The following is a 16,046-nucleotide window of genomic DNA, read 5'->3' on the forward strand; positions in this document are numbered from 1 at the left end:
CTGCATATAAGTTAAATAAGCAGGGTGACAATACACGGCCTTGACATAGTCTTTTCTCAATTTTGAACCAATCTGTTGTTCCCTGTCTGCTGCTGCTGCTGCTGCTAAGCTGCTTCAGTCATGTCCAACTCTGTGCGACCCCAGAGATGGCAGCCTACCAGGCTCTTCTGTCCCTGGGATTCTCTAGGTAAGAACACTGGAGTGGGTTGCCATTTCCTTCTCCAAAGCATGAGAGCAAAAAATGAAATTAAAGTGGCTCATTCATGCCCGACTCTTCGCGATCCCATGGACTGCAGCCCACCAGGCTCCTCCGTCTATGGGATTTTCCAGGCAAGAGTACTGGAGTGGGGTGCCATTGCCTTCTCCCAGTCTAGCTTCCACCAATTTGGGAAGTATTTGGCTACTATTTACATTTTTTTTTTCTGTTCCCCTTTCTTTGTAGGACTTGAACTGTGTATGTGTCTATGGCTCTGTGTTAGGCTGCTTTTGGTCACAGAGACTGTTAATTTTTATTTTCAGTCTTTTCTGTGTTTCATTTAGAATATTTATATTACTATCACTTCAAAATCTTTACTCTTTTCTTCTGCTGTGTCCAATTTGTAGGCCATTCTATCTTATAAAAGTTTTGTTTAAAAGTTCCATTTTGTTCACTTTTAATAATTTTCTTTTTTTCTCATCTTATTCATGTTTTCCTTTAGATCATCAAATACATTTAATGCCTACACACACACATGTATGAGTGTGTGCATAAAATTATTTTAAAGTCACGTGTGTAAATTCCATAATTATTGCTATTCCTGTGTCTGCTTTAATTGATCAAAGTTTCTCCTGGTTAAGGATCACATTTTCCTGCTTTTATTAAATGTTTAGTAATTATTCTTTGGATGTCAGACATTATTAATTTTATGTTGTTGAGTGCTGGATTTCACTATATGAAAGTTTAAAGAATGTTTAAAGAATGTTAGGCTTTGTTTTTGTAGGTAGTTAGAGAAGGCAATGGCACCCTACTCCAATACTCTTGCCTGGAAAATACCATGGATGGAGGACCTGATAAGCTGCAGTCCATGGGGTCCGACTGAGCGACTTCACTTTCACTTTTCACTTTCATGCATTGGAGAAGGAAATGGCAACCCACTCCAGTGTTCTTGCCTGGAGAATCCCAGGGACGAGGGAGCCTGGTGAGCTGCCATCTATGGGGCTGCAGAGAGTCAGACATGACTGAAGCGACTTAGCAGCAGCAGCAGCAGATTACTTCAGATCAGCATGATATTTTTCAAGGTTGTTTTTCAATGTTTTTAGAGCAGGTCTAGAATTACCTTTGCTCCTGGTCTAGCTTAGCCCTCACTACTAACATCACTTCTGAATTTCTTTTGAATGTTCCATGTACTCAGTGAGATCTCTACTCTGGCTAGTAGGAACTCAAATCATTCCTTGCCCTGTGTAAATTCTGAGAGTTGTTCACCTTATAGTTCTCCATTAATTATTCCTTCCCTGACAGTTTTACTTTACCTCACCTGATAAAGTTCCAAATTTATATGCACAGATATGTGTTTGGCCAAAAACTCTAAGGAGGGCTCATTTACAGATTTCTGTAGCAATCTCTTCTCTGTGAATCTTACCAGCAGATTCTAGTCACCTTGACTTTCTAATATCTGGACTTGGTCCCTTCAACCCATTAACCTGTTAGGACTCTCCACTTTCTGCCTCCAAATAGAAAGCTGAAGGCAACCATGGAGTTCATCTCATTTGCTTTCTTCCTATCAGGATTCACGGTGCTGTGCTGTCTGTTAACCAATATTTGAAAACAGTTGTTTTCACATATTTTTCCTATTTTCCAGTGTTTGTCAAGAGGGCAAATTCCATAGTGGTTTTCCATTCACAGTGGAAAAGCATATCCCTGTTGTAACCTAATTGTCTTGTAAAGGATACTGTGTATGACTCTTATTAAGGAGACATTTGAGGGGGGAGAAATTTTGTTGTCAACTCTGTTGAGGGTTAAAGTATTCACTGGTTTCAGGGCAGATTTCACATTAGTTTCTTGGCTCAGTTTCCACAAAAATCATAAAGCCTCAAGGTCTTGTGATTGCATTTCCATGCACAGTCCAGGATTAATGACTATAATCTACATCCCTTCCTTGGATAAGGAGGAAGAGTATTTCCAAGTGGACTGTATATTTGCAGCACCTGGTTTTATGCTGCTGAGGTTCTGAGGGCTAGCCTTCTCTATCCATTATCTACAATCTTGAATCCTGCTGTTTTGTTGCCATTAAAGCCCCAGCTTCTAAAGCATTCACCCTTATGGACCACACAGCTTCAACTCCCTCCTTTCACCGGTCTTTTCCACTTGCTTTCTAGCACTTGAAAATGTAACTTTCTTCTCCTGAAACTCAGCTATGTAATTTTACATGCCTTTAGCAATTCTGTACATTTGAGCTGAAGAAGTGTTTTTTTCCAACATCACTAACCCTTCCATTTTGACTCTAAGTGCTCCAAAATTTTTACATGCTGAAACTGCAGGTCAAGAGATTACAGCATCTGAGTAGGACAGAAACTGATTACTAGGAAAGTAGGAAAGTGATGCTTTATAAATCAAGAAATATTTTGTTGCACTTCAAATAATCTTGAATTGAAATTTTTCATTTGCTGCCTCCAAGCAGAAGGTAAGTCTAGCTTGAGTGCGGCAAGCATAGAGCCCATCAGTTCAGTTCAGTTCAGTCATTCAGCCGTGTTCAACTCTTTGCGACCCCATGAATTGCAGCATGCCAGGCCTCCCTGTCCAACACCAACTCCCTGAGTTCACTCAGACTTACGTCCATTGAGTCAGTGATGCCATCCAGCCACCTCATCCTCTATCGTCCCCTTCTCCTCCTGCCCTCAATCCCTCCCAGCATCAGAGTCTTTTCCAATGACTCAACTCTTCGCATGAGGTGACCAAAGTATTGGAGTTTCAGCTTTAACAGCATTCCTTCCAAAGAAATCCCAGGGCTGATCTCCTTCAGAATGGACCGGTTGGATCTCCCTGCAGTCCAAGGGACTCTCAAGAGTCTTCTCCAACACCACAGTTCAAAAGCATCAATTCAAGAAAAAAACAAACAAACAAACAAACAAACAAAAGCATCAATTCTTCGGTGCTAAGCTTTCTTCACAGTCCAACTCACATCCATACATGACCACTGGAAAAACCATAGCCTTGACAAGAGTACTTAGTAATTAATAAGTGTTCATAAATTTTTTTGATGATTGTAAAGAGCAGTATATTGAAAAATCCCTTTTTTCAAATAAATACTGGAAGCAAGTAGCAGAAATTTAAAATATAGCTGAGACATTTAATACTATTGCTTTCAAGTGTGTAGAGGATTACTTATGAGACTTAAAGAAAACTATGGCTTTTTAATTATTGGATTTTTAAAAATTATTGGTATATAGAGTTTTATATTGAAAATTATTTGCTAATATGTTTGTTCTATAAAACTGTATACCCTCACCCTCCCTGCATCAAGTTTAAGAGAGAGCATTTAATTTTAAAAAATTCTGCATAAAACTTTAGTCCATATCCAAATTTTACTTACTGTAATTTTAACCACTGTTGAAATCGCCATCTTTTATAATACTTTTTCCTCATTTCTCAAGAGAACATTTATTTTTAAAGGATGTTTACAAAACAAAATTCAACATCCTTAACAAAAATGTGGGATTTAAATAGTATTTCCTTTTAATTTTTGTTAAATATACATAACTCATGTTCCAAGTATGGACTGTGTCAATCATTTTCTCCTCCAGATTAGCCAGATGCTATTTTAAAATAATCCAACTTTTAAAAACATTTGGGATCATTACTGCTGCATCTGTTTCCACATTCCTGGCCAAATACAGAAATAAATAGATGCTACAAGTGTATTAGCCAATATGCATGTGTAAATGTCTAATCCATTTGTATCAGTTCAAATATATCTTCCTTATTTAAATTTAAGCCTAAGTGCCTTGAATCAGTACAATCAAAACAGGAAAAACATAAAACAGCATTATTTACATACACTGAAACAATGAATAAATGATCAGGACCAATAGGTTAAATTTTGATTAACTGATCAGTTAAAAACAATTAGTGGCTAAGGGAAAAGAATCTAAAAGAAAAATGGATAAATAAGTATGTACAGCTGAACCAATTTGTTATACACCTGAAACTAATACAACATTGTAAATTGACTGTATTTCAATAAAAATTAATTAATTAATTACTTTTGAAAAAACAAAGGGTGGCCATACACTTAGCCTCAGTCATAGAGAAAGTGAAAGTCTCTCAGTCATGTCCGACTCTTTGCGATCAACCCCATAGACTATACAGTCCATGGAATTCTCCAGGTCAGAATACTAGGGTGGGTAGCCTTTCCCTTCTCCAGGGGATCTTTCCAACCCAGGGATCAAACCCAGGGATCAAACCCAGGGATCAAACCCAGCTCTCCCGCATTGCAGGAGGATTCTTTACCAGCTGAGCCACAAGGGAAGCTATAAGCTAATTCATCTAAATAATACAAAATTACTAATAAAATGAAGTCTGTTGAATTGTAAATTGCTACTGGGTAATTTTGCAGTAGGTTTAAATGCATCATCTGTCACATTTGTCCAAATTGAATACATGTCATATGGTGAAATAAAATATGAAGATCCCCTTTAAGTGTGAAAATTACGGGCTCAATATTGCTGATCTACTTAGCATTCTACATTATAATTCCTGGAAATCCATTTTCTCAAGTTTTTTTTTTTTCCTCTTCTACTAGTAGCATTAATAGACTAATTAGTGGGTTGCTCTTTAAAAATTAAAAAAAATTATGAAGCAAAATTAATGAATTTCCTGTATATTAATTCATAAAACATTAAGTCATTTTCAGCATTACTTTTTTAAGCATCAAATTCTGAACATGTTTTCTAACATTATTTTTGATAAGTAATGATATTTAGGGAATAAGCATCTTGAGTTTGTGATTTCAGAAAGACTTTCACTAAATTTTAAATATATTCCTCAACAAAGTGGAAATAGGGAAAAACATTGGAAGGCAGCAGTCTTGCAGGAAAATCATCCTTTAAAACTTCTTTGTCATAAAATTTTCCTGAGACAAAGCCTTATCCCTTTATGGCACTTAACAATTTTTAGTGTTATATAAATTATATGTAATGAAAACATTAGTTTCAAAATGCCCTAATATAAATTTGGTTATACTTGCAATAATTTAGAGACAGCCTAATTATCAATGGGAGAGGAGTCTGGTATTCATAATATGATGAAGCTATTCAAAAAGTAAGTCACTGTGTGTGGTCCTTATGGAATTTCAATGCCACGACTCTGGCGCTGCAGGCAGATTCTTTACCACTGAGCCACCAGGGATGCCCAGACCAGTTCATAAATGGGCATTGTTCCATTTCATATATTCTTTTTATACTTTTCTAATTTTTATGGGATTGGCTAAAAAGTGGCACATAAGCAAGTGTCTCCACATACCCAGGAGTGTTTGGTCATCTTCCAGGTTTAGGGTGCACTACCTGTGGGTGAATGAGAGAAGCACTTCATCTTCTACACAGGCCGCCAGAACAGATGTTGGAACAAGACATGGATGACTGGGGAAAAAGCAAGTTGGGAGGTAAATTAGATAGAAGGTGAAAATACTTGGAGCTACATGCATGACCGAAGCTAAGTTGCATGACAGAAGTTAGCTGCTGAAAAACAGAGCAAACCATCCAGCTCATATGAAGCAGTAGGGAGGAAAGCCAGTCCAGCAGCATGCCAGGAGAGGCTAATCAGTTGTCACTTCAGAGTCCACAGAAGCGAACATGAGCTCATTCAGGCAGTTTCTCATCACAAATTCATTTCTGACCAGACTTCCAAAAAAAAGTATACTCATAAAGCAAGCAGTTTTGGTTACACCATCTGTGCCATGTATTAAGGTATTGCTTCTCCACAACAAATTCACCCTTCACTGCCTGTTCTGTGATAACGGATCTGAGTCTTCTATGTACTTTTCCTTTGCCAGCAGATATCACGCTAAGTCTCTTCAGCAGAGAGTGTTAGAGAGACATTGAAGAAGGAAGGATTTTTCTTCCTGGTTCCGGTGGCTTGTTTTCCAAGTTCTTGCAATGCATGCTGCTTTTACAGTGCTGGTTGCTTACTCTGTGCTGGCTTCTGAAGCAATCCAACTTCTCCAGTGTTTGGCTCCCACAGTGCATAGCAGCTAGCAGATTTCCTTGGCATTCTCTAGGGGTAATTTTGTAGCAGAGTGCTTCTCCTGAGATACCTCCTGTGAACAGCACTCCCTAACACCTTAGAAGTCAGATTTCAGTCAATTCCCAAGGGTGAGTTTCCAGCCAGTCCCATTTAGCTTGGCATCACAGTATCAGAAGCCACATCTGTGCCTGGATCCAATATCTGGATCTCAGCCTTGAGGCCTCTCCTCGAACACTCCAGGTACTCTTAGTCCTGTGGGTAGTGTTTGCCCCTCATACCTGCCATTGCTATATTTCTTAGAAGAATCTTGACTTCTTAACCAATCTCTCATTAGTCCAATCCACTGTTGTAATTAATCATTCAACTTTCCCTATTCAAATTATTATGTGGTTTCTCTTTCCTAATTGGACCCAGACTCATATAACACTAAACTCCTAAGATAAACATTCACTCTCCTCTGCTGTTAGAGGCACTTCCGGGGAAAGGACTGAAAAGCACTTACGGAACAGTTTCCTCTCAAGTATTTTTAGCCATGATTCAAATACGCAGCTATTTAATGCACTTGATTTTTAGAGCAGTTTCATATTCAAAGCAAAATTAAAGAGAAAGTATAGGGAGTTTCCATACATTCCCTGCCCTACACACGTATGTGTAACTATTTTCTGGATGTAGTTTTTAAAATTTATTTTGCTGTGGCAGGTCTTAACTGTGGCACATGAACTCTTTACTGCCACGTGTGAGATCTAGTTTCCTGACCTGGGCCCCCTGCCTTGAGCGCTCAGAGTGTTAGCTACTGGCCCATCAGGGAAATCCCTGTATAACTATTTTAAACTGGATCTTAATAATAATGGTCACTTGTCTACTTTTTCACCCATTAAATATTTTTCACAAATTTGTTGATAAAAAAAAGAAGTAACTCCCAAGGTCTTTAGACTTTCTAAACTTGTATTCTCAAACCCAAATAATGATTTTCCTAAGATTTTTATGGAAACAGTGAACAATGATGCATTCAACTTTAAAATTAAGTTAGTAAAATATGAACCCTACTACTACTTATTTGGCAACTAAGATGACTGTGGATCAGAATGCTGATATGAGTTTGATCCTAGATTAACTACTGTCCGTATAACTTTATGTAAATTACTTAACTTCTATGCATTTCCATTTTTCTCAAAAGTAAACTGGAAATAATGGTTTTGCTTGTTTTATAGGGTTTTAGTGATGCTTAAATGAGATGATCCATGTAAAGATCTAAATTAGAACAGTTTGGCTTTCCAGGTGGCTCAGATGGTAAAGAATCTGTCTGCAATGCAAGAGACTTGGGTTTGATCCCTGGTCAGGAAGATCCCCTAGAGAAGGGAATGGCAACCTGCTCCAGTATTCTTGCCTGGAGAATTCCATGGGCAGAGGAACTTGGCAGGGTGCAGGCCATGGGGTCACCAAGAGTCAGACACGACTGAACACAAGCACATAACGAGCCATAGCTAACACCATACTCAGTTTTTTCACTTTCAGCACAATTTGGCAAATATTAAGTTATCAAAGCCACTAGCGTTAGAAATAATACCATTGAAAGCTTTACTAAAATTTTGGAGTTAAGAATAGTAAAAATTAAAACAGAATAATTTAGAAACAAATCATTAGGGCAAGAAAATCTAGAAAAACTATTATTATGGATCATTTTGAGTGTTGGCATGTTTGGAGACTCAGCTAGTTTTCTAACAAGAAATTATAATTTTAAATAGAAGGTATGGACTATGTATCATATAGCAAAATAAACTCCACTTGGCTTTTATTAATTGCTTATATTATCATTCAGGCTGAAATGCAGTCTGGTAGTAAACTGACATCATGTCCGTTCTGTTGCTTAAAAGTAAATTTAACTTTGTTGTCCTTTAGTCCTATTCCGATTGACATGTGGTTGATATCCTTCTAAAGAACATTAGTTCAAATGTGAGAAAAATTATTATTCAGATCCTAAAACTTAAATTTAGAGTAGCATTCTAATGGCTAATTTTTCTTTTAAAATGACTAATAGAGATTGTAAGGAGATAACGTTTTGACCAGTGATGATGAGTCCTTAGACGATTTGGAGAAATATATAGATGACATCCTAAATTTGAATGATTTTGGGAACCCATTCAGAACAGTGGTTAGTAACCTAGGCAGCAGTTAGGAGAGGAAACAGTGATCAGGCCCAACTTTAGGAGATTTTGGATGCATTTCAACCATAAATGAATTGAACAGACCACAAAACTGATAACAAAGCATCTAGGTTGTTTTCTTCAGCTTAGCATAGATCATAATTTTAAAACTTGGTCAGCAAAGACCAAGCATCTCCATGTAAGTAATAGGCTAGTATACTCTGGTCTCTTTCCCACTTCTCCACAAACTCCAACTTCTACTTCATGCTGAGCTTTGCTGACTAAAGTTTCCCAAAAAGTACAGATTTTATACATATTTCTTGTCTTATTTGGTGGAATCAATTCCTATTTTGACAATTCAAGGAGTAAATGATAATGTATTCCATTTCCGTGAAATCAAGGCCTCCATTTTGCATAACACAATGAAGTTTTTAAACAGGAAAAGGAAAAGGAAGAATTTAATTAGTGGGGAAGTTTGAAAATATACTTTAAAGAATATCCAGGAAAGGAATAAGAGCATTTGACATTCTCTAGAGATCTTTTCTATATCACTAAAGCTTATGAGAAAAGCAGATGTTACCAGTGAGAAGTGCAAAACTGAAATGCCCCGACAGTTGCTCACCAACACCAAAGAAACTGGCTCACAAGGGCCAGGATAGTCTTCTGTCAGGAGAGGTCTCCAGAAATCCACGTGCATGTAGATAATCCTTTAGTACAAAGGTTACACTATTGGGGAATTGCTTTCTTTGCAAGAGAGGCCTGGGTGATGTTAGGACTCTGGAACAAGCCCAAGTCAATGGGTAGAGTAAATGCAGATTTATTTTTATTATTTGAATCTCTACTTTACTTTAGAGTCTGTAGTCTTGAAATGACCAGGACTCAACTAATCCAAGATTTTTAGACCACTTGAGACCCTTGTCTGATTCTATATTAACCTCTCGTCAGACAAAAGAATATCGATCTGGTCATTGTTTTCTCGTTGCTGCTAAATTATCAATATGGAGAAAAAAGGACATATGTGACTACAGCACATTAATACTCTATAGATGTTATTTCCATACAGGCTGTTTCCAAAGGCAAAGAGTGAAAGCAGAAAATAATACTTGAAATGTCAGAAACTGAGTGTAGCATGGAGAAATTAACGCCTGACACACAAGAAAAAGAGTTGTAATAGATGGGGTTTTAGCAAGTTGTAGAAAATATTCGAAAGTAAAAAAAAAAAAAGAAATATCATACTTATTTATATTTCTTTTTCCTCACCTAAATAAGTAGAAATTAAAGAATTATTCGACATGTTTTCTTAACATAACATTTTAAAAACATACAAGCTTATATGGAAGCTTTTCCCCTAGTGTCGAAAGCAGTCATCTTTGCTCACACCCCGAACAACTGCATTTTAAAGTGTGAAACAATTATGAACATTTGCTCAAGCTGTTTAAATATGAATAATTACGAAAAACCGTCATTCTATGGTATTGTTTATTGGTCAATACTCCATAATGCTGGAAATTGCCCGATGGATTGAGACTAGTCATTCCTAGAACAGGAGAAAATAAGCTAAGGTTTACATTAATCATTCCTATTTGCGTTGTTGTAATGCTGACTGTTGAATATTTGCTGGTATTAGACGTTGTTATAGGTACTTGCAAGTTTTATGCTTTAAAAATTTTTTTTTAATATTACTTATCTATTTTTGGCTGTGGTGGGTCTTCATCGCATGGACTTTTCTCTGTAACTTGTGGTGAGCAGGGCTACTCTCTAGTTGCAGGACATGACCTTCCCATTGTGGTGGGCTCCAGGGCGCACAGGCTTCAGTAGGCTTTGCAGCATGTGGGCTCAATGGTAGTTATAGCTCCGGAGCTCTGGAGCACAGTCTCAATAGTTATGGTACACAGGCTTAATTGCTTCAGGGCATGTGAGGTCTTCCCAGATGAGGGCTGAAATCTGGGTCTCCTGCCTTGGCAGGTGGATTCTTTACTACTGAGCCAACAGGGAAGCCCTTACAAGTTTTATCTTGTTTGATATTCAAAAGTGGAAAATTGAATAACTTACCAAAAATTACCAGCTAATGTGTAGAGGAGCCCAGATGCAAACCTAGATTAATCTGATTCTAAAGTCCTATTGCCTTTCTCCTAAACTACACTGCCATCTGAAATGACTTGTTTGACAAATGCTGAGAGGACTAGCTTCTATTTTGTATATATGTTTCTAACATCTTATAAATAATGAGAACCTCCAGTGTTTTGTGGTAATAGTCACTAAAAACATATTTCCTGGATGAAAGAATGAATGGTCAAATAACTCCAGAATCAAGCCCAGATAGACAATATATGTTTAAACATCGTCAAAGAAGCACTGTCCAGTCTCACTTGGTAACCAACTTACATTAATTTTTAACAATTATTATCAGAATCTTAAAAACATAAATAGCTGGGTACACAGTAAGATTTCAAAAATGAGTGAAGCCTAACAGTTTAATATGGGAAAAAACAACTAGCTAACACAATTTATTTAGAATTTTAAAAGTAAAGTTGTATAAAAGAAGTTGTATAGTGAAATAGTTGTTAGAAATAAATTTAAATTTGACTCTCTTTTTCATAAAAACATACTTAAAATCATTTGTATTTTCATTTTTATTAAATGCAATGGTCTCCACCCTTGAAATTGTAAAGCAAACTATTTTCTGAATATATTCAGCCCTTCTGATGATACAGAACTCTAGAGGTGGGCTGTGTCATGGTAGGAAGCCTTCTGTTATGCTCACCCTTGGAAGTATGCTAAGATGATTCCTCCTTAGGGAATCTCCCTGACTACCCCTCACCCACCCTCCAAGTAGAGCAGCCACCCCCATTTGTCTGTTCCAAAGGACTCTACCAGGGCTTGCTTCATTACGTTGTAACAAGTATATGTTTTCTTCATTCTACTGTGAAATTTTTGGCTGGGGAAAGGTTATCTTAGTCATTGCTCAAATATTTGAAGCTAGAATTGTCTTCCTTTCTTCTCCAAAGTAAACATGTATAATATGTCTTGCCACTTCCCAAAGTTTTCCAAGTTCCTTAAACAACCTGCCCACCCTCCTCTACATGCTCTTTGTTTAGCAAATGCCCCCTATGTCAAAAATAGCACCAAATATTGAAGTCAAATATATTTATTTGAGGCTTGCCTGCAAAAGCCTACAGAGTTTATTATAATCTCTTGGGTGTAAAACCATCTTATAAAAATGTTTGTCTAAATAACTGAGCATCTTGGATAGTATATAAGATAGATTAAGTTATTCAACAGGCATATATTTGGTAGCTCCTATGTTCTAGGCACTATGCTAAGAACTGAAGATTCTGCCATCGACACCGCCAAGGAGGCTCTTCTTGTGTAGCCTACTGGAATGAATTAATGTGTATCACATGTAAATAACGGTTTCATAAACAAATACTTGGGGTCACTCTGAGTTATATCTTTTCCTTAGGACTTTTTAAAACTTTTTTTTTTTTCCAATGCAAAAGCAAGAGAGTTTTTATTACCAAGCTCGAGCTGAGGCTCCCACCATTACCGACGCAGTGGCTAAGGAGAGGAGCCCCGAACTCTGGGTTACATTGTTTATATAGGGTATTCGCGCACGAAAAATTTGAAAAACGGGAGTTTCTGGGTTGGGAGACGTCTAATTGGTTACCTTCTGTGGAAGGGCTAGGTGTTGGGTTCTGATTGGTTTTCTTATTTCCACGGTAAATCATTACTTCCAAGGTAAATCACAAATGTAACTCATTACTTCCAAGGTAAATCACAAATGTAACTCATTACTTCCAAGGTAAATCACAAATGTAACTCATTACTTCCAAGGTAAAACACAAATGTAACTCATTACTTCCAAGGTAAATCACAAAGGTAAATCATTACTCCCAAGGTAAATCACAAATTTGAACTTAAAGTCAGGAGGTTTAACCTAAGGGCTGATTGGTAAAACTTCTAATATTCAAATATAATCTGTGACTCTCCAAGGCTCAAAATATAGTATGTATTATTTTCCAAACTTCCCTGATCACACCAAACTGTTTTCACAGTGCATTTTAAAGCAGTAGTTGAGAATACTTTGCAAAATACCCTCTAGAGCAAGGCTCCCCAGCTTCTGGGCTGTGGACCAATACCTCTGACAGGACCTGATCCTGTCAGATCACTGGTGATATTAGATTATAAATAAAGTACACAGTAAGCGTACTCCATTTGAATCATCCCAAAGCCATGCCCTTCACGAAATGGGTGGAATATAACTACAAACAAAGGTTTCAAGGACTGAGAGTATATGTTATTAAATCCAAGCTTATACTACTGCAGGACAGGGTAATAATTTAGAGATGAGCTGTTGGGACAAGAAATAGTGACTTTATTTGGAGAGCCAGCAGACCAGGAAGAGGTGGACTAGTGTCCCAAAGAACCATGTAACCCAAGTTAGGCCACCCAATTAGGTTACCCATTTCAGGGCTTTCTTTGTATCAATACCGAAAGGGGAGAGGGGTGTATAGTTAGTTACTGCAAACTTCTTGGTGCCAGAATCCTTTGTTCTTGTAGCCGTCCATGTAAGTCTGGCCACAGTGTTTCCTATAAAGCTCCAACAAGACAAATGTTATTCTCCGTTTATCTCAGAGAATACAACTTTTTATCTCAATATGAATGGAAAAGTGTTACAGCTTTAGAGGTCAGAACTTGATAATGGGCTAACCTGTATATTTCAGTCCATAGGCAATCTTCTTCTAGTTATTAACTTAGAGCAAAAGGTAAGAGAATAAAAAGGTTAAAGTAAAAGAAATATTCGAGTCAGATTTATTCTTCCTTATTATATGAGGGAAAGTTTCTACAAAGAAGTGATACATTAAATGATCTCCAAGAATGAGTCTGAATAAGCCAAGTGAAAAGGGAGAAGTCAGTGGTGGAGTTTCAGAAAGGCTTTTCAGTCATGGGCAAAATTCAAAGAGGCTTACTGTGCACAGTGGCATTGTGTGGTCAGAACTGCAAACACATGTTATGTTAGCTGGGATAGGCACATGAAAAAGGCAACGCAGGTCCTTTTAAGTGAGAAAAAGGCTACAAAAGCCTGAAATCCTTTCTCATCCTCCTCTTCATGAAGTAAACAAAACCAAGAATAATAAAAAAATAAATAAATAAAAAATCTTTTAAAATAAAGTAGGTAACAAAACCTGAATATAACTATGAACTGACAAACACAATTATGATTAGTCAGAAGTATTACCAAAGTCCATGATAAGTGAAATAATAGAAAGTGTAGCATGTAGCATGCCTGATGTTGGAGGATGTCCCCCAAAGTACCAACTAAAATACAGCTTTCTGAAAATGAAAGATCCATTCTGAAATCCAAAACTGTAATCCTTGTTTGCCTCAAGGGTGCAGGAACTGTGTTGAGCAATACAGGTAGCAATTTGATTCAGAGTAACAGAACATGAGCAACTCTGAAGAAGAATCACATTGATTAATACTATTTGCAAGAGCAGTCTGCTTCTGTGGCAGCAAACAAGCAGAAGTATTCTAAGTGGTGACCCCTCCCTCTGTTTAACCATAATGAAATCTATGGAAAATATCTGGTCTAGGAAAATTCAACCCATTTGATAATAACTAAGAAAAGGAGTAAATACATAATCAATATTCTCCGAGCCAGGCTTCAGCAATACGTGAACCGAAAACTACCTGATGTTCAAGCTGGCTTTAGAAAAGGCTGAGGAACCAGAAATCAAATTGCCAACATCCGCTGGATCATCGAAAAAGCAAGAGAGTTCCAGAAAAACATCTATTTCTGCTTTATTGACTATGCCAAAGCCTTGGACTATGTGGATCACAATAAACTGTGGAAAATTCTGAAAGAGATGGGAATACCAGACCACCTGATCTGCCTTTTGAGAAACCTATATGCAGATCAGGAAGCAACAGTTAGAACTGGACATGGAACAACAGACTGGTTCCAAATAGGAAAAGGAGTACGTCAAGGCTGTATATTGTCACCCTGCTTATTTAACTTATATGCAGAGTACATCATGAGAAACACTGGACTGGAAGAAACACAAGCTGTAATCAAGATTGCCAGGAGAAATATCAATAACCTCAGATATTCAGATGACACCACCCTTATGGCAGCAAGTGAAGAGGAACTAAAAAGCCTCATGATGAAAGTGAAAGAGGAGCTCAACATTCAGAAAACGAAGATCATGGCATCCAGTCCCATCACTTCATGGGAAATAGATGGGGAAACAGTGGAAACAGTGTCAGACTTTATTTTTTTGGGCTCCAAAATCGCTGCCTATGGTGATTGCAGCCATGAAATTAACAGACGCTTACTCCTTGGAAGAAAAGTTATGACCAACCTAGATAGTATATTCAAAAGCAGAGACATTACTTTGCCAACTAAGGTCCATCTAGTCAAGGCTATGGTTTTTCCTGTGGTCACGTATGGATGTGAGAGTTGGACTGTGAAGAAGGCTGAGTGCCGAAGAATTGATGCTTTTGAGCTGTGGTGTTGGAGAAGACCCTTGAGAGTCCCTTGGACTGCAAGGAGATCCAATCAGTCCATTCTGAAGGAGATCAGCCCTGGGATTTCTTTGGAAGGAATGATGCTAAAGCTGAAACTCCAGTACTTTGGCCACCTCATGCCAAGAGTTGAGTCATTGGAAAAGACTCTGATGCTGGGAGGGACTGGGGGCAGGAAGAGAAGGGGACGACCGAGGATGAGATGGCTGGATGGCATCTCTAACTCGGTGGACGTGAGTCTGAGTGAACTCCGGGAGTTGGTAATGAGCAGGGAGGCCTGGCATGCTGCGATTCATGGGGTCGCAAAGAGTTGGACACGACTGAGCAACTGAACTGAACAGAACTGAAAAGGTAGTATCAGAAAAAAAATTTCAAAAACAAAACCTCACCAGAAAAATGCAGCCAACAAGAAGAAAAAACAGAAAAAAAAAGAGTAACTCCCACAACACTATAAATCATATCATAAATCTTTAATAATTAAAAGTGTGGCAGTGACACATGAATTGACAGATCAATGAACAAATTGGTAAATTCAGAAGGTGACCCAAATACACACATGAATCTAGTATAAGGCAAAGATGGCAGCTCAAGTCAGGTGAAAAAACAGACTTTAAACCAAAGTTGTGAAAGCAGCTGTGTAAACTTCTGAAAAATATTTTTTTTAAGTAAAATCCATACCTCACACTGCACACCAACATGAATTTCAAATACAGCAAATGTTTAAATGTTACCAAACACTGCAAAAGGAATTCTAATTCATATTCCCATTATTTGGCTCCCCTGGTAGCTCAGCGGGTAAAGAATCCACCTTCAATGCAGGAGACCTGAGCTTAATTCCTGGGTCAGGAAGATTCCCCTGGAGAAGGGATAGGCTACTCACTCCAGTATTCCTAGGCTTCCCTGTGGCTCAGCTGGTAAAGAATCTGCCTGCCAAAAAAAAAAAAAAAGGAGACCTAGGTTCAGTCTATGGGATCTGAGTTCAATTTCTGGGTTAGGAAGATCCTGGAGAAGGGAAAGGCTACTATCTATAAGGATGATTCCCTAGTATTTGATATTTTCAAACTTTCTGATCTTTGTCCATCTAATGGTAGAAACATGACCTATTCTGTTTTAGGTTAGCATTTCCCTGATTTTTGCAGCTGAAATATCATCTTATGTGT

The 16,046-nt window shown here is 37.8% G+C and overlaps 1 long non-coding RNA gene across 1 annotated transcript in view; it reads right to left on the reverse strand.

Annotated features, from left to right (window-relative positions):
- Positions 1-2,569: 2,569 nt before the first annotated feature.
- Positions 2,570-16,046, reverse strand: part of LOC121819674 (uncharacterized) — a 49,518-nt gene continuing 36,041 nt past the window's right edge. Inside the window, exon 3 of the long non-coding RNA XR_009600921.1 lies at positions 2,570-5,613. This is a non-coding gene — a long non-coding RNA (uncharacterized LOC121819674). The remainder of the gene's footprint in view (positions 5,614-16,046) is intronic.

This window comes from Ovis aries, chromosome 5 (assembly GCF_016772045.2).
Source record: "Ovis aries strain OAR_USU_Benz2616 breed Rambouillet chromosome 5, ARS-UI_Ramb_v3.0, whole genome shotgun sequence".
NCBI classification, from domain to species: Eukaryota; Metazoa; Chordata; class Mammalia; order Artiodactyla; family Bovidae; genus Ovis; species Ovis aries.